The sequence below is a fragment of the Canis lupus genome, chromosome 5, assembly GCF_011100685.1.
Source record: "Canis lupus familiaris isolate Mischka breed German Shepherd chromosome 5, alternate assembly UU_Cfam_GSD_1.0, whole genome shotgun sequence".
NCBI lineage: Eukaryota > Metazoa > Chordata > Mammalia > Carnivora > Canidae > Canis > Canis lupus.
The window spans coordinates 6,341,149-6,364,054 of NC_049226.1; the positions used below are offsets into that span (position 1 = coordinate 6,341,149).

The 22,906-nt window shown below is 40.0% G+C and overlaps 1 long non-coding RNA gene across 1 annotated transcript; it reads left to right on the plus strand.

Moving 5' to 3' along the window:
• Window positions 1-87: 87 nt before the first annotated feature.
• On the plus strand, window positions 88-18,031 carry LOC102153240. The gene is made up of 4 exons (XR_005358827.1): window positions 88-224; window positions 14,456-14,650; window positions 15,068-15,147; window positions 17,324-18,031. It is a non-coding gene; the product is annotated as an uncharacterized LOC102153240 (long non-coding RNA).
• The last annotated feature ends 4,875 nt before the right edge of the window (window positions 18,032-22,906 follow it).

Here is a 22,906-nt window from a genome sequence, read left to right on the forward strand (position 1 = left end):
GGTGGAGGTTGCAGAGGGAGGCCTGGGGATTGTGAACCAAACAATGCAAATTGCCAGGCAACTCAGTAGCCATAACACAAGGCAGTGAATTCTGTAAATAGTCCATGGTATGTCCCACTGTTCCTTCGAGAACTTCTCTTTGGCTCCTATGTTTGAAAATCTGTGTTTTGCTCCATTTAGCGGAAGCTACTTCAGCATTCAGAGGACACCATTCCTCACCAGTGGTAAGGGTGGCCTATTTGGCCAGTTTCTGCCTTGCATTCATAGTTTGAAGCAAATAGCCACCAAAGGAAGCTTGAGAAGCCTGGTGTGGATGGGACAGAGGACAATAGACAGTGCTCCTAGATCTGCACTTTGATCTAGATCCATATGATGTGACGGATGGGGATAGATAGATTGAAATATCACCATCCTTTGCCATGTAAGAAGATGCATCTATGGAATATAGTCTGTAATGAAACAAAACATGTGAAGGGCTATAGTAAAAGCAATAAACGGATGTAGGAGTTTTTTTTGTTTTTTGTTTTTTTGTTTTTTTGTTTTTTTGTTTTTTTTTTTTGGTCACTTTCTCAGCATGAACTGTTACTGGCTGGTCAAGTAGGTTGAGTGAATGAATGGCTATTTGTAAAACCAATTAGCCCATTTCTTTCATAGGGAAGTTCCTAGTTCTTTCCATGATAAGCTATAAATGGGATCGATCATTTAAATTCTTTGAGCCTTAATTTTCTTTACTACATGGAGTTTGTCACTGAGGGTCTCTGAGATGCTATATTCATGGAAAGAAAAATTTTAGCTAAACTCACTTTTTTCCCTCCATCTTTGCCAAGCCATTATCTGTTGAGCATTGGAAGTTCATCTTCTATTCCAACATGTAGACTGTTGTAGGGAGACAGCACCTATTCTATCTGTTCAAGGAGCATGCATGATTTCATGAAACTCCAAGAAGTATAAAGGAAAGAAATTGTCATCAAATGGCATTTTCAATCTTCCTGTGTGTTTACAAATAATAGGGTGATTTCCAAGCACCAAAATAGTTGTGACATATGACTATACCTCAAGCAGTAATTGTAAATTCATCAGATTGAATGTTCTGTATATCTGCTAATATATTTTCCCACACTTCATTGTAAATATGATTAAAGATCTAATTCAGTAGCCAATTGTTTAATATCATTCCTTTCTCTAAATTGTAAGTGTTGCAAATGCACATGCTAGGTCTCTCCTGTTAATGTGGTTTTCCTGGTGCTCAACATAGTTCCTCTCGTGAAATTGGCTCTTAGCTCACATTTATTGAATAACTAAGGGAAAGAACACTTTCTTGCTGAGGGGTTCCTTTTCTATATACAGACTCTACAAGCAGCCTGCTGGAACCTGTGACCAGGGTCTTGCTTCTTGCAGGGGACTTCCCATAATCCTCTGGGTCTAGGGATGGCTTCAGCATGAGGATATCTTCAGGGTACCATCCAGAATGATAGCTGCAGCCTTGATGGCAGAGGAGCTACTCCTTATTATGGCAGTCATAATTAACTAAAGTTGTCTAAACTGGAGTGAAATAAAGTATGAAATTAACATGAGGATTAAGCCACTTCATATCTCTTTTAATAGTTATTGTTTATAATGTACATTTAAAAAACATAAATTTGTGGGCCAAGTGGGCTAGGTGTTGCATGTAAGCGATGGGTATTGTATGTAAGCAATGAATCACTGAATTCTACTCCTGAAACCAACATTACACTATATGTTAACTAACTAGAATTTAATAGAAATTTGAAAAAAAAACAAACAAAAACCTACATAGGCTTTGACTTTCAATGAGAAAAGATGAAACAAAACATAAACTTAGAACTTGCTAAGGGTAACCTAATTCTGACTTCTTTAACCTTCACATAACACTGGTGAAAGCATAAATTGGTATATACTTTCTGGCAAACAATTTTGTATTAAGTTATATCAAAGCCTTAAAATATTTATATTCTTCAACCCAACAATTTTGTTCGGGGAATCTTTCATGAATGCGGACAAAAATTTATAACCAAAGACGTTTTCCTATTTAAAAAGTAGGAAATAATTTATCTAATAATAGACGATATTTAATTAAATGGTTGATATGAAAATAATAGAATATGATAATGCCATTGAATTAAATTATTGAATTAAAGATATTAAAACTACTTTCATATATAGTTTGGATGAGTGACTATTATTTGACAAAATGGGAAAAGACAGGCTACAAAATATATGCAGAATATATTCTCAACTATGAAGAATAATATAAATCTAAAAAAGTCTGTAAGCATTTTTTAAAAAAGATTATTTATTTATTTGAAAGAGAGATAGAGAGAGAGAGAGCACAAGCAGAACAGAGGAGCAAGCTCCCCACTGACCAGGGACGCTGATACAGAGCTCAATCCCAGGACCCTGGGATCATGACCTGAGCCAAAGGCAGATGCTTAACTGACCGAGCCACCCAGGTGCCCCTGTAAGCATTGTTATAAAATATTAATAGTGAAGGTTTCAGGATGTTAGAATGATGGTTTTCTATTTTTCTTCTTGATACTTCTTTTTCTAGAATTGTTCATTGTAATTATAGACATATATTCTATAATAAGTTTTTAAAAACTTTTCTTTGGTTGGTTTATCTTTATAATTCCAGGTGTAATTAATGTACTTCTATCAATCTCTGGAAGGAATGAAAATGTAGGCAAGAGTCTCCTCAAAAAGAAAGAGGAGAAAGAGAGGCAGACAGAGGCTCAGTGTTGTTGGAGGAAATATTCTTTTGGTTTTGGAAACGAACATGAGGGAATCACAATGATAACATACAAAGACATTCTAAGTACCTGTATTCTTTTTATCTTCCCTTCTTAACAAGTCATTGAATGGAAGAGGAGATAATTTATAAAGGGTATTTTCAGCAGAAGCTACGAAAAGTGACAGCTGTATGTCAACTTGAGATGAAGCTCTCATAGTCATAAAAGTTAGATGTTGGAATGGTCTTTGACATTAGAAAGTTTTCAGGTAGAGGTCCGTTTTCATGAATGAATGAGCTAAACAAACTACAAACAAAGACGCCACAGGATGATAGTGGTAAACTATGGGTAGGTTAAGCAATGAGAGCTGACATTGATTGTGAGCTCACCAAGTGCCAGGCCCTGTTCTTAGTGTTTGGTTTGTGCTAATTCCTTTAATTTTTGTGGTAAACCCATGAGTGAGATGATATAACTATGTTCACTTTATAGATTAGTAAATTGAGGCATAAAATATTAAGTAACTTGTCTGCCGTCACAGAACTCCTGGAGAAATTGCTTAGAGCCTTTACTTTTTATCATGATATAACTCCTCATTGAAAAGAGTTCTGAACAATAGAAAGGCATTACATTATTCCCAGGTGTTTGTATTCCCATAGCCATGAGTCTCATTCAGTAGGACAAGAAATTGCACTTTAACAGAAAATAATATTGTAAAAGGAAATAGCTTTATTTCCCTTAAGACCTAACGTCCCATTCAATATTCATTCATTCAATAAATATTTATTGAGGGCAGGATGCCCTGGCAAGAGAGATAAAAGACTTACTCTAGAAAGACAGACAGATAGACAAGTAAGCAAATGATAGGCTGAAGGGCACTGCGAGCCTTTGATGGACTTACTCAGGATTGATGTAATTACATGGACATTTTTAAAAAGACACTCTGACAATCTGAACAATGGCAAAAAGACTATAGGGAGATAGCTTTGGAAGTAACAGCAATCAGCTCTGAAGGCTTAAAATACAGTCATCTGAACTGGATGAAAAAGCTAGAAATTGGTGACTATAATAGTTGCAGTCCCATCAGGAAAAAGATGGTATACACTAGCTTTAATAAGTTTAATATAGGGATTATTTACAGAGTGTGTCAGTGAGGCTTAAGAAATGAAGTGGGGATTGAGCAGTGCCCTGGGGTTGCTAGCATCAGGGAGCAGGAGCCTTTATCACCTCCAAGCCTGATGGGCAGTAGAAGGATTGCTGGAACCCCGGGAGGGCTTTGTGGAAAGGGATGTGCGATGGAGTCTGCCCTTATGTCTAGAAAACAGCCAGACCATGGAGACTCTGCAGGGTGGGTGGGAGGGAAGCATACTCACTCTCCTGCCTTATTCCAGTCTCCACCAGTGCTCACCAAATTCAGACCCAACTGGCAGCCAAAGAGCAAGGAAGCTCTACTGTTTATGTCCTGTAAGTCAGTCTCCTTGGGTTTGTGCTTGGGAAAGGAATATGGTTCTGGTGGGGCATGTGGAAGGGTCTAGCTCAGTAAACACATGCACGTGGTAATAAAAGAGGGGCTGGAATCTGCCATGAGTCCCAGGTTTGGGAATGGGGTCATTATTCCCAGGTTCTGAGATAGGCAACCAAGGAACATTGAGGAACACATTTTTGAAGTGCATGTGAAAAATTTATGTAAAACCTCTAAGATATAGTTATTATATGAAGAGATGGTGAGAGTTACAGAAGGCTGGTAGTTACAATGGATTTATATAGATGAGAGTCATAACCATGGTAGCAGAAGAGGTAAATCTGGAGAATATATAGGGCAATTTGAAAACATGAGTAAGGGCGGAAGGCGGGGGATCACTAGTCTTTAAAGATGTGATGAATATAATTAAGGCAGTCAGAAGAACCAGTGCAGGAATTTCAAAGCCATCTAAACCTGGTCTCTTCCTATGGACCAGGATTCTTGGGTTTGTATTTGCTTTATATGGACTCCCACGGATCCAAAGGGAAAATGCACATTGATTGGGATTTTAAGCTGAGAAGTTAAAGACCAGGCCTCAGAATAGAACCTCAAACGATGACCTTTCCTCTCAAAGCCTTCCTTACCTTTCTGGAATAGTATTCGTTGACCACATCCTACCTCACAGGGTGTTTTTAAGGATAAATGAGATAACGTCTGTAAAGCCCCAGGAGAGGAAGCCCCGATGTAGATAAGCACATGCTCGGGTATTTTTAGCTGAGTGTTGGGTGTTCAGGACGTGCCATTTAGCAATTCCTGGAGCCTTGAAAAGGAAAGAGAAAGGGGTGGGGAGACAGGGAATCAGCGGCATACAACAAATGTTGTTTTTCGAGAAATCCCTCCCACCCTGAGTGTAAGAATCCACGTCAAAGGAAGCAAACACCATGTGTAGATAAAACAGGAAAGTGACAGGTTTGCTTGCTTGCAACCAAGATGGGGTGATGCCAAAGGGTTAGTCCTGGCTGCTTGTTCTCTGTAGGGGGCAGAGGTCCAATCGCCGGCTACTCTACTGATAATGAAACCAGGGTTAACTAACTCTGTCCTGTGTAGAATGGCAGGAAACATCTTCATCACCCATGACTCCTGGAGAGAGTGGTGGCGGCTCAGGGGGGAGGTTGCATTTCCTGTCAAGATTCCAGAAAGGGTGCTCACTCTCTACGGAGGCATGAGCACTAGCATGCTGACCCAACACAAGCAAGGCTGCAGAGTGACCACAGGGCCTGGCCCATCCTCCTCAGCCCATATCTGCTTCATAAGCACAAAGCCTTTGAGAAAGTAATAACAGGAACCTTGGAAAGATAACTTACTTGGAGAAAGGTCTTGGAAGAGTTCATCCAACTGCACCACCAATGCTCTTTTTCCTTTTTCTCCCCCGTTCTGTCATAAAAAATGTTTATTTCTAAATCCCATAGTGCAGATCTGTGTCTTCTTATATATGAAAAGGCAATAAAGTTTGAGTGCCTCTCATGCCACATTTTGTATATATCATGTCATTTAACCCTCTCTACAAAACCATGATTTGTTGATCTGTTTTTGGTCAATATATATATCGATATATTATTGATCCATTTTTGCAGGCAAGTCAACTGAAGCAGATACCTAAGATTGAATATCAAGAGTTAGATCTGGGTTCAAATTCTATTGCACTGTATGTAAGCAGCATGGTATTCGGGGAACAGTTTAACCTTTCCAAGCTCGGTTTCTCTATCTATGAAGTGGAGGGCATAATTGCCATCATAAGATTATTATGAGAGTTAAGTGAGATAGAGCAGATAAAATTTGAATTTAGTTGTATATTATGTCTCTGTTCTTTCCAAGACTCCTCTGGCAAACACAGAAGCCAAAAGAGACATGGATTAAAACTAGAATGTTTTTCTAGGCTGCTTGACCCCAAGTATTCAAACTTATTTCAGAGGAGAATTCGTGGGAGAGAGTAATTTTATTTTGACCTTGGTAATCTTGTTAGTTTTGCTTTCTTAAAACAGAAGGAGTATGCCCTCTATAGATACCTGAAGAGATATCTAGATGCGCCTTTTTGATTGTGTAAGATTATCCCTTGGTTTGTGAAGCAACGAGGGACAGAACCTATTTTGAGGGGTGATGAAGCTCATCTCACATCCCCTGGCCTCTCATGGTGAGTGGTTTAGTATCAAGCCGGCAATCACCTGCAAGATAAAGAATTGGGAGAAATGCAATTTCCTTAGAAGATAGGAAGGTTTTAATTACGTGAAGCCGTAAAACATTAGCTTCGCCAAGGACCCAATTCTCTTAATTGAGAGTAAGGAAATTAGGAGCCTGTTCAGTCAAGCTTAAATTCTCAGAGCCAGCTAAGGGTAGGGGCAGGATTAGACCTCAGTACCCCTAAACCCAAGGCTCTTCCCACTGCATCAGATTCAAATTTTTACATTTCTTATCTTCCACACGTCCTCTCAGTTGAGTATCTCTTACCCCTTTGCTGAGTATTCTCCTCCTAAAACAATGGATAGGGTTTGTAATAGTGCCTTCCCATGGGAAATGTTCATAAAATATTTGTAACATGAATAAACCATGGCATACCTGGAAGCACTTTACTAAATGGTTTCTCGAATCTCTGACTGGCTCTTCCTGTTACTAAGACTTGGATTTGGATCAGTTAGTTCAGATCGTGTAGATAGCAATTCACCTGTAGCTGGAGAATGAAGAACAATTGTCTCCCCTCCCCTTTTTAAAAATGTGTCATCCTTTCCTCTATTCTTGAGATTGTCCCTCATTTGAGGAATATTAAGTATTGCAATTGCCTTCAAGTAATCACACCCCCAATGACAGGTCAGTCTCTGGCAGTGAATACTTCTTACCGGTAGAGAATTAGACAAAGTGACAGGGTTAATTCCCAGCAGGACACAAGGGTGTTGGTAGTGTGAAGCAATCGTGCTCGGGGAGGCACATCAATTACTTCCCTGACAGTCCGAAACGAGGGGGGAAGGGCTTCATCTGTGCCTAGAATATTACCTCTTCTCATCATTTATCAAGGCTTTTGATGTTCTTCATGATGTGAGTGGGAGGAAGTCAAGGTGCTTTCTTCAAACCCGGGTTTGGAAATTCCATTTGTGTGAGGTTTGAAAATGATTGGGTAGAAAAGAACTCCTAACATGAAAGGGGAAGACATGCATTAGCATGCCCTGTGCAGCTTGAATCTGTTCTTTGGGCAAACCTCGCCAAGACTCATCAGGCACAGAGGGAATTATCAGCCTATCAAGTGGAAAGGTGAAATGAGTTTTATCATCTTCTCACTAAAATGACGATTCTAGTGTCAAGTTTCATTTGGTTGATAAATGTCATGTGGGAAGGGACAGTAGCAGACCTACAGCCGCTCTTGGCCGGCCCGCCAAGAGCCTGCAAGATGGCAGAGTGCAAAAACTTGAGGGGGAGGCGCTATGAGTTGTAAAGAAAGGCAGGTTGCACTCCATGCTCACCTTGGAGGTACTGAGAGATCATTGAGCCTAAAGCACAGCCTTGTTGGGTTCCAGAGCTACCTGTGGCATATAAATTTATGTCCATGTCAACTTATGTCTTCCATTGCAGTGAAATCATTGACAAATCCCAAAGAGGTATTGAGACTTGATGCTGCCTTTGACATCTTGGTTGGTTCATCCCAACTCAATGTAAATTAAGTATTTACACCAGATATATGGTTACTTAGATTGCAAACAACTGTGTACTGTTCGATCTCTAGTGTATGAACACCTTTTTAAAAAAAAATAGGGAAGGGCTTGTTAATGCTTAATATAAGCCAACCCCAGTTGGTAATCAGGAAACTTACGTTGAGTGAAAGAATGCTGAGTGAACACAGTGTTAGAGAATTTGATTCCTTTCTTTAAAGCCTTGCTACCCACAAGGTGGTCCATAGAACCAGCATTCTCATCATCAGCAAAATCGTTACAAAAATGCCAAATATAACTGGGCTCACTACAGACCAACTGATTCAGAGTCTGTATTTTGTAAAACCCTCCAGTGATTTGTATGCACATTAAAGCTTGAGAAACTCTGCTCTAAGACACTATGCCCATGAGTTGGATGGTTTATACCAGGTAGACAGAAATATGCTTTATGCCTTTGAATCTTAGTTATAAAGAATCTCACAGACCTGCATAGCTGAAAGGTGCAAATGTGTGTGTGTATATAGCACAAAGCATAATCACACTGTTTTCTAGAAAAAAAAAACCTGTTGCTTTTAATATAAGTTAATGAAAAATCATTTCTCCTTTCAGCTATTATTATTGATGTATCAACATGCCTGAATTCTTGAAAGGGTTTTTGCACTCCTGGAAGGCTAGGATCACATTTCAGGCATTTCTACATATCACTACAATTATGCACATAATAATTGCTTTAAAATGCTTATTGAATAGGCTCAAACTTCTGGGTAAAAGTGTTCTTTCTCATAGCACCACACGTTCTTTGTTTAAAACACTAATTACAATTTATAATTATGTATTTCTGTGCTTGTTTTTTTTTTTTATGTCTGCTCCCTCTGCTAGATAATAAACCGTATCGGAACAACACTAGATTTGTCTCATCCACTTTCTACTGTGTTTGCCAAATCAAGGAATGCATGGTGGTCACTGTGCACAAATTTAGATGCATCAAAGACCTACTTAATCAGATCATGATTTATCTTTCTACTCGGAGGGAAAAAAAAACCTTCTTTATACACAATCTTTATATAAAAATCATACTTATAGAAGAGTAACGGTAGGAATTATCAACAGTTGTGGGTTCTTGCCCCCTGGATGCTTAGCAGATGGAAATGTCCATTGCTTCCTCGAAACCCCAAATTTGGACTTCCCTTGCTCCATCCACCATCACCTTGAGAAAGATATTGTCTGCAATTCTCCGAAGTAGAAATGTTCAGTTTCAAGCCCTGAGAACAGTCAAGGTGTTTTGCTTTGTTTTGTTTTGTTTTGTCTTTCCTCTCAGAACTGCCCCCTCAAAGAAAGCCAGGCAGCTTCCACACTCTGCAGTACCAGCCCCGTCCCTGCTGCCACCAAACCAATCTTTCCTTTCCAGTTTTGGCTTCTTTGTTGGTGCACAAGCACTTCCTCTAGCTCCGGGGACGTTGGGTTTGAACCTTGTTCTGGGTGATGTGTGTGTGTGTGTGTGTGTGTACGTTGCTCTGCGTTTGCGGTGTTTCTCTAGCAGCCTTTGCCATTCTGTGGGTGTTCGCTTGATCTGAAGTGGAACCACTGACTCTCAATAGCCACCGATGTTTGTGCAATTCTCTGCAAAAATGGCTTCAAGTGTTACCTTGGCTGCTCCACTTCGCGGCAACCACAATGATGAACAGGCACGAACCCCTTGACACATGCACTTCACCTCCCCGACAGACCCGATAAGATCAACGATCAGGCTGCAGGCGGTCTGGCATGTCAGTGTGCTCTGCACCCAGGTGGTGGGGGGCACTCCACACGCCTTTGCGGGAGCTTGCTTGGGCTGCCACTGCTCGCCCAGCACCCCACTTCCAGGAGGTGGTGGGAGGCACAGCTGAGTCTACAGAGGGGTCTCAAGGCACCTTTCAGACACACAAATGGGACTAGAAAGACGGGTTGCTTATTTCCACCCTTGGCTATTTCCCTACCACCGATCCCCCTAATAATCAAGAAGATTTCTAAGGGCATGAGCATTTACGTTGGGCCCCATCCTGCGCTACAGTGTTCACAAAATAAATGTATACACATGCTCTCTGAGCCACCTCTCTGCTCCAATAGTATCTCTGGCTCTGAGCTGACGGGCGGAGTCCCCCAGAAGTCAGCGAGAACCCACCCCTCCTGCAGCCTGGTTAGGTGGGTGGTACGTGTGGTGGTACTTCTGATAGGCTTTTCACATTTTTTTAAAGATTATTTATTTATTTATGAGAGAGAGAGAGATTGGCAGAGACACAGGCAGAGGGAGAAGCAAGCTCCATGCAGGGAGCCCGATGTGGGACTTGATCCCAGGACCCCGGGATCACACCCTGGGCCGAAGGCAGGCTCTAAACTGCTGAGCCACCCAGGCTTCCCAGGCTTTTCACATTTTTAATCTTTCATGTAATTAGGAAAAAAATAGAACTTGTTACTCAAGAGGGAAGAGTAACCCTTGGTTGGAACAGGAGGAGACAGTAATTGTGTAGTGGGGTAGGATTATCTGAGTCTCATCTTCGTTACAAAAGTCATGCTCAGTAAACTCTAACTGACATTGCCCAAGCATGGGACACTGAGTCTCAGGAACCTGACAACCCCTGACACAAGAAGCAGGTAAAAGGTGTTTGCATCTAGATGTGAGATCCAGGACTGGGTGGTGCGGGGGTGGTTCAAGGGACTTTTGTTCAGTTGAACTGAGGATGGTGGGAGGTGGGGATTTTTTTTTCACAGACCAGGAAATTGAAGCAAGGAGCAGAAGACTGGATCCAGGATACGTAGTGACTCAGCGACACAAGAAAGGTGCCATGGCAAGGGGATTATTTTTCCCCTAACTCTGCAAAAGGTGGCTAGTCATGAGAAGAAATTATTCATCTTAATTGTTTTTCCAGGAAGACAACTATTAAGGTTCACTCAGAAGAGATAAATGGACATGTGCAATGTTCCAGGTTCCCTAACTTAGAATGGGGTGTTTTGAACTTTGGCTCATTGATGGAGAATCTTAAGCTTTGAGAGGTTAGGCAACTTGACTGAGGTCACGAGGCAAATCTGTAGTGGGGTGGCAAGGAGAATGTTACTGTGTGTGACCGTCACCCACGACACTGCCCCATGTGTGAGTGCAAAGCAGGTGGGCAAGGCTTTAACTCTGTCTCACATTTTTATAGGGTTTCTGGCCTTCTGTTCCTGCCTGTGGGCTGAGCCTTTTTTCCTTAAGGTCTGCTTCTTTTGGGAATCTGTAGGAGTTTTCTGCAAAGGGGTGTGCTGAGGCCTTTCTTCCATTGGTCACCCTGCCTGCTTCTTTCCCCAGGCTCAGCCACTCTCTCTGGCCACAGATGGTTGGCCCAGTGTGCAGGTGCTCCTAAGAGTAGCCTATTAGTGACTGTGAAAGCATCCCCCGCCCATCCTCCAAGACCCAAAACAGTCCACCAACCATCATAGATGGCTCAGCAGCAATGAGAATGAAATTGGGAGTCCATATACCGGGCAGAATGATCTTACAATGCTAAAAAGAGAATGAAAGCAAAGGAGGGATGGTAAGCAAATTCTATACACCTGCGGTACTGCTGGTAAGCTTTCTGTACCCCAGAGCCCAGGAAGAAGGGGGTCTGGGAATACCTCAGGCAGTCACTATGCCTGGATGTTGTCAGGCTCACCCTGGGAAGGGTAACTCCAGCAAAAGGAGCCCCTCCTCCTGAGAATTTTGCACTGCTCTCTCGTCCCACTCTCCCTGGGCTTCTCTATCAGCTCACAGTTGGTGTGTTTCCCTCTTTCTACACTGAGCTAAAGGTGCTAACTCTGCTGCTCAGAATGGCTTGGGGACACTGTTTATCACAACTGGATTGATAGTTCCCAAACTTTATTAAATACTTATACTTCTGACCTTGGCGAGCAAGCATAACTGCCTGCAAATGTCACAAGGCTGTATTCCAAAGATAGGACCAGCTGAACCAGTCTGGAGAGTGTCCAGGGGGAGTTTTTGCTTGCAAAAAGAATCAGAAATTCCTGGGCAGGAGAAAAGTGAGGAGAGAACATGGGGATGTAAGCAAGCGTCCCCCCCACCCCACCCCTCCCGGCATCTTCTTTGAATACCTAACTTCTTGTCCCAGTTTCCTTTTCCCCAACGCATAGTCAGCAGTAGGACAGGAGCCATTCACACATATTTAAAAACAGAGTCACTTCTGACTGTCTCTCAGATGCCACCTTCCTCTCTCCTCTCAACACTCCTCCCTCCTGGACACCTGGGTGGCTCAGTCTGTTAAGCATCTGCCTCTGGCTCAGGTCATGATCCCAAGGTCCTGCGATCGAGGCCTGCATTGGGCTCTCTGCCCAGCGGGGAGTCTGCTTTTCCCTCTATCCCTCCCCCCTGCTTGTGCTCTCTCTCTCTCAAGTAAAATAAAAAATCTTTAAAAAAAAAAGAAAGAAAGAAAGAAAGAAAGAAAGAAAGAAAGAAAGAAAGAAAGAAAGGAAGGAAGGAAGGAAGGAAGGAAGGAAGGAAGGAAGGAAGGAAGGAAGGAAGAAAGAAAGAAAAGAAAAGAAAAGAAAAGAAAAGAAAAGAAAAGAAAAGAAAAGAAAAGAAAAGAAAAGAAAAGAAACACTCCTCCCTCCCAGAGGAACTGGAAAAGTTGACTAAGTTATATAATTTTTTTTTTTTCTTTCAGAAGCTTTAGTGTGAATCACCCCGGTGCCAAGTCTCTCTTCAAAAATTTTGGGTTGCAAAAAAATGCAAGTCTCATCCGTGAGGCGAGTGGCCATTCAAATACTTGAGGTCAGGATGGTTTTGCTTTGTTCAATCATAGAGTTTCAAAACTGCTAAAGCCCTTAGAGTTTCTCTCATCTGTCATTTTACAAGTGGTAAACTGAGGCATTGAGAAGTGAAGTGATGTGGCTTTTACAGAGGAAATTAGACCTGCTCTCTGGCCTTAGAGCTCTCTGCTGAACCCACTCATGACCATCATGGCAGCCTCGTTCTTTCTTTTTATTGAGTGCAGCATTGGAACAAGAAGGCTTTTAAAGCGGTCGGCATGACTTGATGCTCTTGTCACCTTTTCCTGCTTGTTGTTCTTGTATTCAGTTACAAATCTGGCTCTGACCCTTGTTGAAAGGGGTCACTGAAAGTGGTAAGGAAAGAGAGAGAGCAATAAGCTTGGTCATGACCCAATCAGTCCATGGTTACTAAGTTTCTCAGGAATGAAGCCCTTTTCACAAGGTTGAGAAGTGGAAGTGGAGGGAAAGCAGGAGTCATGGAGAAAAGGTCCAGGGAAGGGATAGACACCTGGCAACGCCGCTCGTTCTGGGCTTACGTACAATCCCAGTGGCCCATGTTGGGTCCGCAGACTCAAAGCACAGTGAGGAAGCAGCATCCACAGAAAACAGTGGTTGCTCCAGAATTCTAGTATAGAGTTGATTCCATCACTAACTACAAGAGGCAGAAAGAAAGAAGATAATTCTTAAAACATGTTAGGAATGTCTTAAAAAATAGTTGTTCTTAAATTGTAGAACTTTTAAAAAAGTGAGGCTTTTTACCAACCCCCAACTCCAGAGATTCTCATATAATTTAGTGCAGAGGCCAGAAATATCTTTTTCTTGTTGGTCGTGGTGTTCATATAGTCATCCAGTAGTGTTTTTATGGGTTTTTCTTAAATGTTTTTTTTAAATAAACTTTTTTTTGGGGTGGAAATGATTTTAGATTTACAAAATAGCTGCAAAGATAATATTGAAATTCAATATAAGCTTCATTCCATTTCCCCTAATGTCACTTTGATTGTTTATATTTTTTTAAAGATTTATTGATTTATTTGAGAGAAAGAGAGAGAGAGAAAACAGAGGGAGCTGGGGGAGAGAGAGAATCTCAAGCTGACTCCACACTGAGCATGGAGCTCCATCCCACGACCCCAAGATCATGACCTGAGCGGAAATCAAGAATTGGATGCCACCCACGCAAACTTGTTACTTACTTACTTACTTACTTTCTTTCTTCTTTTTTTAAGTTGTGGTAAAATATTCATAACATAAAATTTGCCACTTGACCGTTTTTGAGTGTATAATTCAGTGGCATCAAACACATTCCTAGGTTGTATAATCATCACCACCATCCGTCTCCTGAGCATTTCCATCTTCCCAGACTGAAACTCTGTGCCCCTTAAGCAACGACTCCCCACCCTGGACACCACCCTTCTGCTTCCTGCCTCTGTGAATTTGACTACTCTAGGTGCCTTATACGAGTGGAATCACACAATATTTGTTTTGTGACTGGCTTATTTCACTTATGTCTTCAAGGTTCATCCATGTTGTAACCTGTGACAGGATTTCCTTCCTTCTTAAGGCAGAATAATAATCTGTGATGCATATATATAGCACCTATATGAAAGGTAGTGTGTGTGTGTAAACATGGTACATGTTTAGTGGTGTTCACTAAGCTACAGATTTTATTCAGATTTTGCTGTTAAAATATAACCTTTTAATAAGCATCCCAGGTGATTCCGGTTTATTGAACCAAAGTTTTAGAAACATTGATTTTTTTTTTTTAATGATGGATTTAGTTTAAGAAGCAGTGCTGGCTATTGGACAGAGAGTCAGCCCCTATGCTGCACCCAGAATAGTTTCAGTGGCAGCCTGTTGCCTTTCACGGAGCCCAACTCCCCGACTTTCAAAGAAGAATGAGAGCACGGATGGCTTGAGAATTACCTGGAGAATTCTAGAGAGAAGAAGCTCTAAGATATAAAGTTGTTTTGTAGGTAAGAACTTCCCAGACAGCAGCTATCAAAGAAGAACTTGGCCAGTGTTTCTGAATCCTAGACGCGGGCTCAGGAACAGCAAAAAGCTTTGAAAGAAATGTGACTGGAGGTTTCCTAGAGCTCTTGTTTGTCTGGCATTGTCAGAATGCAGAGTCCAGACAGGTGACATCTGCCCTCTGTAGTCACTGAGGACAGAATCACAAGAAATGTACTTTGCCTGTAGTGGGTGGGATATGTTTCACTTGAGGAAGCATTTCCTGATATGACAGTGGGTGACCCAAATCTTTGGTGCTCTGGTTTTGCTTTCCCAAGTAAATGAATCTTTTGTAGTTTCTCAAGTGACTACTGCTAGTTTTATTGTTTCATTTACTCAATAGATATTTATTAACAACTAATAATATATCTGAACCTTACTAGGCCATGAAGAAGCAGGGACTGGTCAATGGAACTTCTACCCTTAAGACCCATGGAGGCTAGTGAAAGAAACAAGTACTTAAGTAAGTACACTTCAGAGTAATGATTATTTCAGCATTGCAAATTATTTTTACATGAATTATGTGTGGTTTTGACTACTTGTCAAGAGTCCTAGGATCCTTTCACAGCAGCATTGAGTCCTTACAAAGCAGCATGTGAGTATTTTTCTGTAAGAACCAGCTCGACATGGCCCTACAGAAGTGAGCTTCTGAAGGCAAACACTAAGCATAGGTTATCCCTGACTTATGATTGTTCCATGTATGATTTTTCAGCTTTACAGGGCTGTGAAAGCAACATGCGTTCAGTAGAAACTGTACTTCAAATTTTGAATTTGGATCTTTCCCTGGGCTAGTGAGTGATATGTGGTAGGATCTTCTCTCGGGATGTTGGGCAGGGGCAGAAAGCTGCAGCTCCCAGTCAGCCAGGTGATCATCAGAGTAAACAATCAATAAAATTACAACCATTCTGCACCCATACAACCATTCTGGCTTTCATTCCCATATACTATTCAATAAATTACATGAGATAGTCAATATTTTTTATATATATATAAAATAGGCTTTGTAGGTTTACGTAAGTTTTCTGATTGCCTATAAGGTAGGCTAGGCTAAGCTACGATGTTGGATAGGTTAGGTGTATTAAATGCATTTTTCACTTAAGGCATTTTCAACTTGCGATAGATTTGTTGGGACCTAACCTCATGGTAAATCGAGGAAGACCTGTCAGTGGAGAAGAGCTTAAAGGTCTATAAACAGCAACATCATTACTGCTTCCCCAGGCATATGGTATTCTTCAAGCATTCTTTCAACTCAATTTTTCATGAAAAGATGTGGGAGAAAATGCAAAATGAACCCAGGGGGCCATCTTTATGATGCAGCTTTAGGTATAGCACAGGGACTTGCATTTCATGGTAGAAGCATGTGAAACCAAAAACAGGCAACCCAAGATACTCCAAGGAAGTATTAAAACAGGGAAGTAAGGGAAATTCAGAGAAAGGGGAGGAACTAGGCTGAAATCTGGTTTGGCTTCTATTTATCTCAGTGACTTGGGAAAAGCCCTAGAGGGCCCTTAACAAAGGTAGAGGTGGTCATGACCTCAGCACTAACATCTTTACATCTTTTTGGAGAGGTGTCAATTCCTGGGGACCCCCTTGTGGCAGCCCTGACTCAGAAGGAAACTCATCAGCTACTATATCATATCATCACAGACCACTTCCTGAAGGGCTTTGGGTTTTCCCTAGAAGGCTCTTGTTCATATACAGATCCTGCCAGGAACAGAGAGGAGATCTTCTAGGCAGGCCAATTTGAAACTGAGACCTTCTCCGTAATAAATACACACTTCATAATACAGAAATGAAGAATATCTATAGAGCTAGAATAAAAGGAGCAGAGTAGAAGTTGGACCTTTTCATATGTGCGTATTGGCATATATACAGAGTTCAATATATAGAGAGACATACCCACACTCACAAATTATTTACGATTTATGCCTTTTAATGCATTTGTAAAAGATAGATGCAGAAGTAGGGGAAACAAACCCATCTCTAGAAGAGCGAGAGAAACAAAATCAGTGATGTAGGTCAGCCTTTTCCCACATTCGTGTGTTTCATGAGAAGTATTATGCAAAGACAGAATTGTGTAATCAACTACATTCAGCAGAGGTTGGATAAAATAAATTCAAACAATCATTGTTGGACCTCTTAGAATTGTTAATATGCTAATGGAATTGTAAATCTCATTTCTCACACTTGTGGCCATTAAACACATTTTTTTTTGGAAAAGCAGCTTGCAGTAGCGATCTACAGAGTACCCTTTGGGAAATGCTGACCTAGGCCGAATGCAGTTGCTTTGTTTGAACATTAGTTCTGCTTGGGCTTTCTGACAGGCAAGGCAATTAAAGAAACATAATGGGTTATAGTTTGATCATCCGATAAAAATCTATTTTTGCTTCAGATTCTAAGTTAAAATGAATTTTTGGATGCAAAGAAGATGGCCGAACTACATAAAGAATGATCTTTTTAGCAATGGGTTCGTGAAAAATGTAGAGTAATAATAATAATAATAGTAAGCCAAGGATATCACCTGAAAATTTAACTTAGGAAAAGAGATTTTGTGTTTTGATAAAAAAAAAAAACATATTTAGAATACCTTGAACCCCCATCTCCTTGAATGCTAATGCATTTATTTCTGATTTCGACAGGTGTTGGAATTCACTAATTTACATTTCAAGCCTATAGCTGGATCCAGAGCTGCTTCCTGATTGAAGGAATTTCCACAAGCTTTTGATGCTGGGTCTGCAGATGACAAAGTTTGGACATTTTATTAGGCACTTGAGGAGCCGAGCCTCTTCTTTCACCTAAATAAAAGGAATTCCAACCCCTCCAAAGACAGACTTTGCTGGATCCTGCAGCAAAGACCAGGACTTTCTCAGGAAGCCATCTTGGATTTGCTCAAATGCTCAGAGGGGTGCTGAAGTGGGTTGCACAGATGGACCAGGGTGGCTGGCTGAGTAATCATAACAAGTCATGCCATCAGAGTTTGGGAAGAAAGACACCATCCCTTTTTTATTGGCAGAGAGTTTCTAACTAAAGAAATGCAGTCAATCTTTGTAACAGCTGTCTTATCCCTTGATCTCATTACTCCTTGTTAGCACAAACTATTTGGGACAGTTATAGTGAAAGTCCTGATAAGGAGGAAGTGATCACTTTCAAACTAATCTAGTTTGTCTGTCATGAGATGATGATAAATAAGGACGGTCTAACTATTATGTAATCAGTAACATTGATTTGTAATTGGAGATATAGTTTTAGTTCCTCCTTGACTATCTCTCCCACTAGCCAGCACACAAACACACACACACACCTGCACACGCACATGTGCACACACACAGAGATATTAACTAAATTGAGTCTGGTTCTTTTCTTTCTTTCTTTCTTTCTTTCTTTCTTTCTTTCTTTCTTTTCTTTCTTTCTTTCTTTCTTTCTTTCTTCTTTCTTTCTTTCTTTCTTCTTTCTTTCTTTCTTTCTTTTTTTTCTGTACCAATTGCATCCAGTATTTCTCTTTATCAGAGCATTTACCACATGATGTTGAAATTAACTGTTCGTGTGTCATCTTCTTCACTAAACTATACACTCCTCAAAGATAGGGCCAACATATTATCCCCTTAGGGGCACCTAGGTGGGTCAGTCAGTTAAGCGGGCATCTCTTGATTTCAGCTCAGGTTGTGCTCTCAGGGTCCTGGGATCAAACTCAGCATGGAGTCTGCTAGAGATTCTCTCTCCCTCTCCCTCTGCTCTTCCCCCACTCTCATTCACTCTCTTTGAAATAAATAAATAAATAAATAAATCGATCTAAACAAACATATTATTCCCTTTAAGCCCCACTGACCAGCACGAAAATTTCCTCAAAATGGGGTGAGTATATCATGTTTAGACTAGTTCCATGGACACTCAATCATGCCACAATTACAGAAGAGTTTGGCTGGGTGTTTCCTTCTTTGATATAATCTACTCTTTTTAGATGAGTGGTCCATAAGAAAATAAGCTTTTTAGTCTAGACTATAAAATGGAGATACCATGTCTGAAGAACCTACATGCATCTTTTCATGAGTAATATAACTTTGAAACATAATTAGAACAAAACAAACCTGGGACAACCCAGGTCAGTCTCTCTTGTGAATTCTATCAAAACTGCCAGAAATGAACAAATAAATAATCCTTTTAGCATAACCCAAATTTAGGGTGCCCAATCCACTCTGAGTTTTACCAAAATTCCTTTGCTTCATGTCTGGAAAAGAAAAAAAGATTCACACCCCATATAAAAGGGAATTCACTTTCTAAAATCTTTATTCTTCACATCCAAACAATATGAACTGCTTCAAAAATGATTAAGAAATTGAACTCTTTACTCTTTGATTTGCATCCTAACATTTTTCCCCCAAACTGTTTTTAGATATTGGAATATTATATTCTAGAACAGCATTCTTCAATAGAAATATAATGTAAGCCATATTTGTAATTTTAAATTCTCTGGTAACCTAATTAAAAAATAAAAAGAAACAGGTGAACTTTATTATAATAATGTATTTTCTTTCACTCAGTATCCTCAAAATACTTTTATTTTATCATGTAATCAGTATAAAATTATTCTTGAGGTATTTTGCATTCTTTCCTTTGTACTAATTGTTTGAAATTCACTATGTATTTTATACTTACAGCACATCTTAATTTATACCAGTCACATTTCCGTGCTCAATAACACACGTGTCAGGTGCCTACTATATTAATAACACCATCTATGAAGGCCCTCACATCAGAAAAAGCCATCTGTTTTGTTGAGAAGATATTAGCACCAGAATTGAAGGGTCTTTATCAAGTTCTTAACATCTTCTTAGCTTTATTCTAGGCACTGGTAGTATAATTTTGAGCAAAAAAGTCAAAATTTCCTTCCAGAGCCAACACTCTGGTAGTGGGAGACAGACAATAATCTAGGCATCAGAACTTTTTAATGTCAACAAATAATAAGGAAAAAATTAAGGTTGGATGAAGAAGATACAAAATGTTGAGGTAGGAACTTAGGTTTTACAAACAATTGCCAAGGAAGATCTCACTGAGAAGGTCATCCTTTGATAAGGACTTTCACATTGGTAATATTCCAAGAAAATTATGGTCTTGGATAACTTTTATTTTCATTTTGGTAAAGAAGAGTAATGATGGAAGGTACAAATTAATATGATTTAACTTTTAAATTAAAATTTACATATGTATATTAAAAAGAATGAATCAAAATAAAAAGGCTTTCATTCAATTGTTTTTGAGGGCTGACCATGTGTTAAGCATCGTGGATGGAACAAAGAGTAAAACAAACAATCTCTGCTCTCCCGGGATTCGTATCCCAGAAAGAGAGAGAAAATATTAACCTATTAATTAAATACTTCGAATGATAAATAGGTAAGTAAATATTAGGATCAATCCTATGACTTCATATAAGTAAAGGACTCAAACCAGACTTGAGCTAGACAGGATGTCAGAACTTCCTGAGTCAAAAATGAAGGGGATAGTGGAAAGAACATTCTAGGAGGAAGGAGTAGCATGTATAACTATTCTTGGCAGTGTATTCAAGAAGCAAAAATATAGCTTGTCTGGCTGGCATAAGGGAAGAGCTCTATCAAAATGAAGCTGAGATTTAGGCTATTATCTATAGGGACTTGTTGCTCAGGTTAAAACTTTGTTTTTATCCTCATTAGGAGCAGTGGGACGCCACTTAAAGTGGTTTGTTTCTTTTATTTTTTTGAAGTTTGTATTTTATTCCAATTAGTTAACATACAGCATTATATTAGTTTCAGATGTACAATATAGTGATTCAACAATTCCATACATCACCCAGTGCTTGTCACAAAAAGTACACTTCTTAATCCCCATCACCTATTGTCTCCCACCGCAGAACCTCCCTTCTGGTAACCATCAGTCTGTTTTCTCTAGTTAAGGGTCTGTTGTTTAGTTTGTTTCTTTTTCCCCCTTTGTCAGTTTGTTTTGTTTCTTAAATTCCAGATATGAATGAAATCATACTCTATCTGTCTTTGTCTGACTGACTTATTCCACTTAGCATTATACTCTCTAGCTCCAGCCATGTTGCAAATGGCGAGACTTCATTCTTTTTTATGGCTGAATAATATTATATATACAAATCATATTATATGTATATATTATATATCACACAAAGTTGCTCATCATCACTTATCTTCAGGGAAATGCAAATCAAAACTACAATGAGATATCACCTCACATAAATGTCGGGATGGCTAAAATTAATAGTACAAGAAACAACAGGTGCTGGTGAGGATGTGGAGACAAAGGAACCAGCCCTTATGGACTGCTGGTGGGAATGCAAACTGGTACAGCCACTGTGGAAAACAGGACAGAGGCTACGATTCAGCATTCACACCACTGGGTAGTTACCTAAAGAATACAAAATCATGGGACCCCTGGGTGGCTCTGTGGTTGGGCATCTGCCTTTGGCACTCAGCGTGGTCCCAGAGTCCTGGGATTGAGTCCCACATCGGGCTCCCTGCAGGGAGCCTGTTCTCCCTCTGCCTATGTCTCTGGTCTCTGCCTCTCTCTGTGTGTCTCTCATGAATAAATAAATAAAATCTAAAAAAAAAAAAAGAATGCAAAAACACTAATTCCAAGGGATACATACACCCCTATGTTTAGAGCAGCATCATTTACGACAGCCAAGAGATGGAAGCAGCCTAAGAATCTATCAATTGATGAATGGATAAAGAAGTGGTGGCATATATAGGCAATGGCTTGTTTCTTTTAAACATTTAAAGTTTTACAGAAGGTAACTAGATAAGAATTTGTTTTGAAATAATCCCACTTGCTGCAGTATGGTGAATGGATTGGAGGGCTGGCCAGAGACCAGCAGGTAGTACCTGGAGCTGTCCTCAGTTCAGGAACAGAACGTACATCTTGTGAGCTTTGCCAACCAATTCCTTGTGAAGAGAAAATCAATGGGCCTTTAGATATTATGACTCTTCAAGTGAAGTGGGTGAGGGGCAGTCTAAGGACTCAGGTCCTCAGAAAAGAGTCTGTTAGTTGACTTTGCAGCATAGGGCCATTTGGAAAGGAAAATGTTAATAAGGTATGGATGGGACAGGGTTCTAATCAGGGAAAGTTTCAAGAGAATATGAAGAAGTTTGGGCTGCTCAGGGTCCTATTATATTAGATAATTTAGAATCTACACGTTAGCCTTATGTATTAATTAATTTGTTTTGCAGGTTTCAATTCTGCTTATGACAGCTCCCCCACCCCTTTAAAAAAAAATGAAAGTGAGTAGAGTACAAGAGGCAGTCATTAAACTGGTTTCCTTATTTTAAAATGATTTCTTTGGGTCCAAAGTGACCAAGATGTAAGGCCATTAAGGTTCTTGGAAAGTTGTCATTGATCAATGAAGTTTCTATATTATGCTTGCACAGGTCACATTGAGTGGCACAATGTAATCCATTCTAAAAACTTGATAAGAGATAATCTAATTTTTTCTTACAGCCTAATAGGACAGAGGATAGGGATTTAGAAGGCTTTTTATATTAAAAGAGTTCTCTTAAAGCTTTCTCTTGACTGAAAATAAGCAAAAAATGATGCAATGGAGTTCCAAATAACTCAATAATACAAAATCTCTCATATGATAAAATCTTGTTGGGATTATTAATAATAATGATAGCTAAGATTTATTGAATGCTAATTACATCTAAACTCCATGTCTCCATATGTCATCTTCACAATAAATTTATAATATAAGCCTTATTGTCTTTACATTTTACAAAGAGGCAAACTAAGATACAGAAACATCAAATTTGCCTCGAATCATTTGCCTCAATTATTATATGAGTTGGGTGTTACATGGAGCTGGTATATCAGCCATGTCAGTGTGTTATGGGAGCTCATGTGCTCCATTTCTCCTAGATTCATATTTTTCTCCCTTTACTCTGGCAAGCACAAGGTGAGTTACCCCACTGAGGCTCATAAGTGAGTGTTCTTTTGAACTGAAATAGTGTTGAGTAGACTTCCTGTATAACTATGGCCCCAGAAAGAGTTTTGGTGTATCCTTGAAGTTCTGCTTTCCAGGTTGTTTCTAAGCCAAGCAATCTCATGGCATTCTCTTGCTCATCAACGTGATACCATGCCTGAACCTCACGTAATGTACAAATATACACATGGGCAACAGATGAGCTCCAGCCATCAACCTGAGCTCTCAAAAACTTTCCTCAGGCAGCAAAGACAAA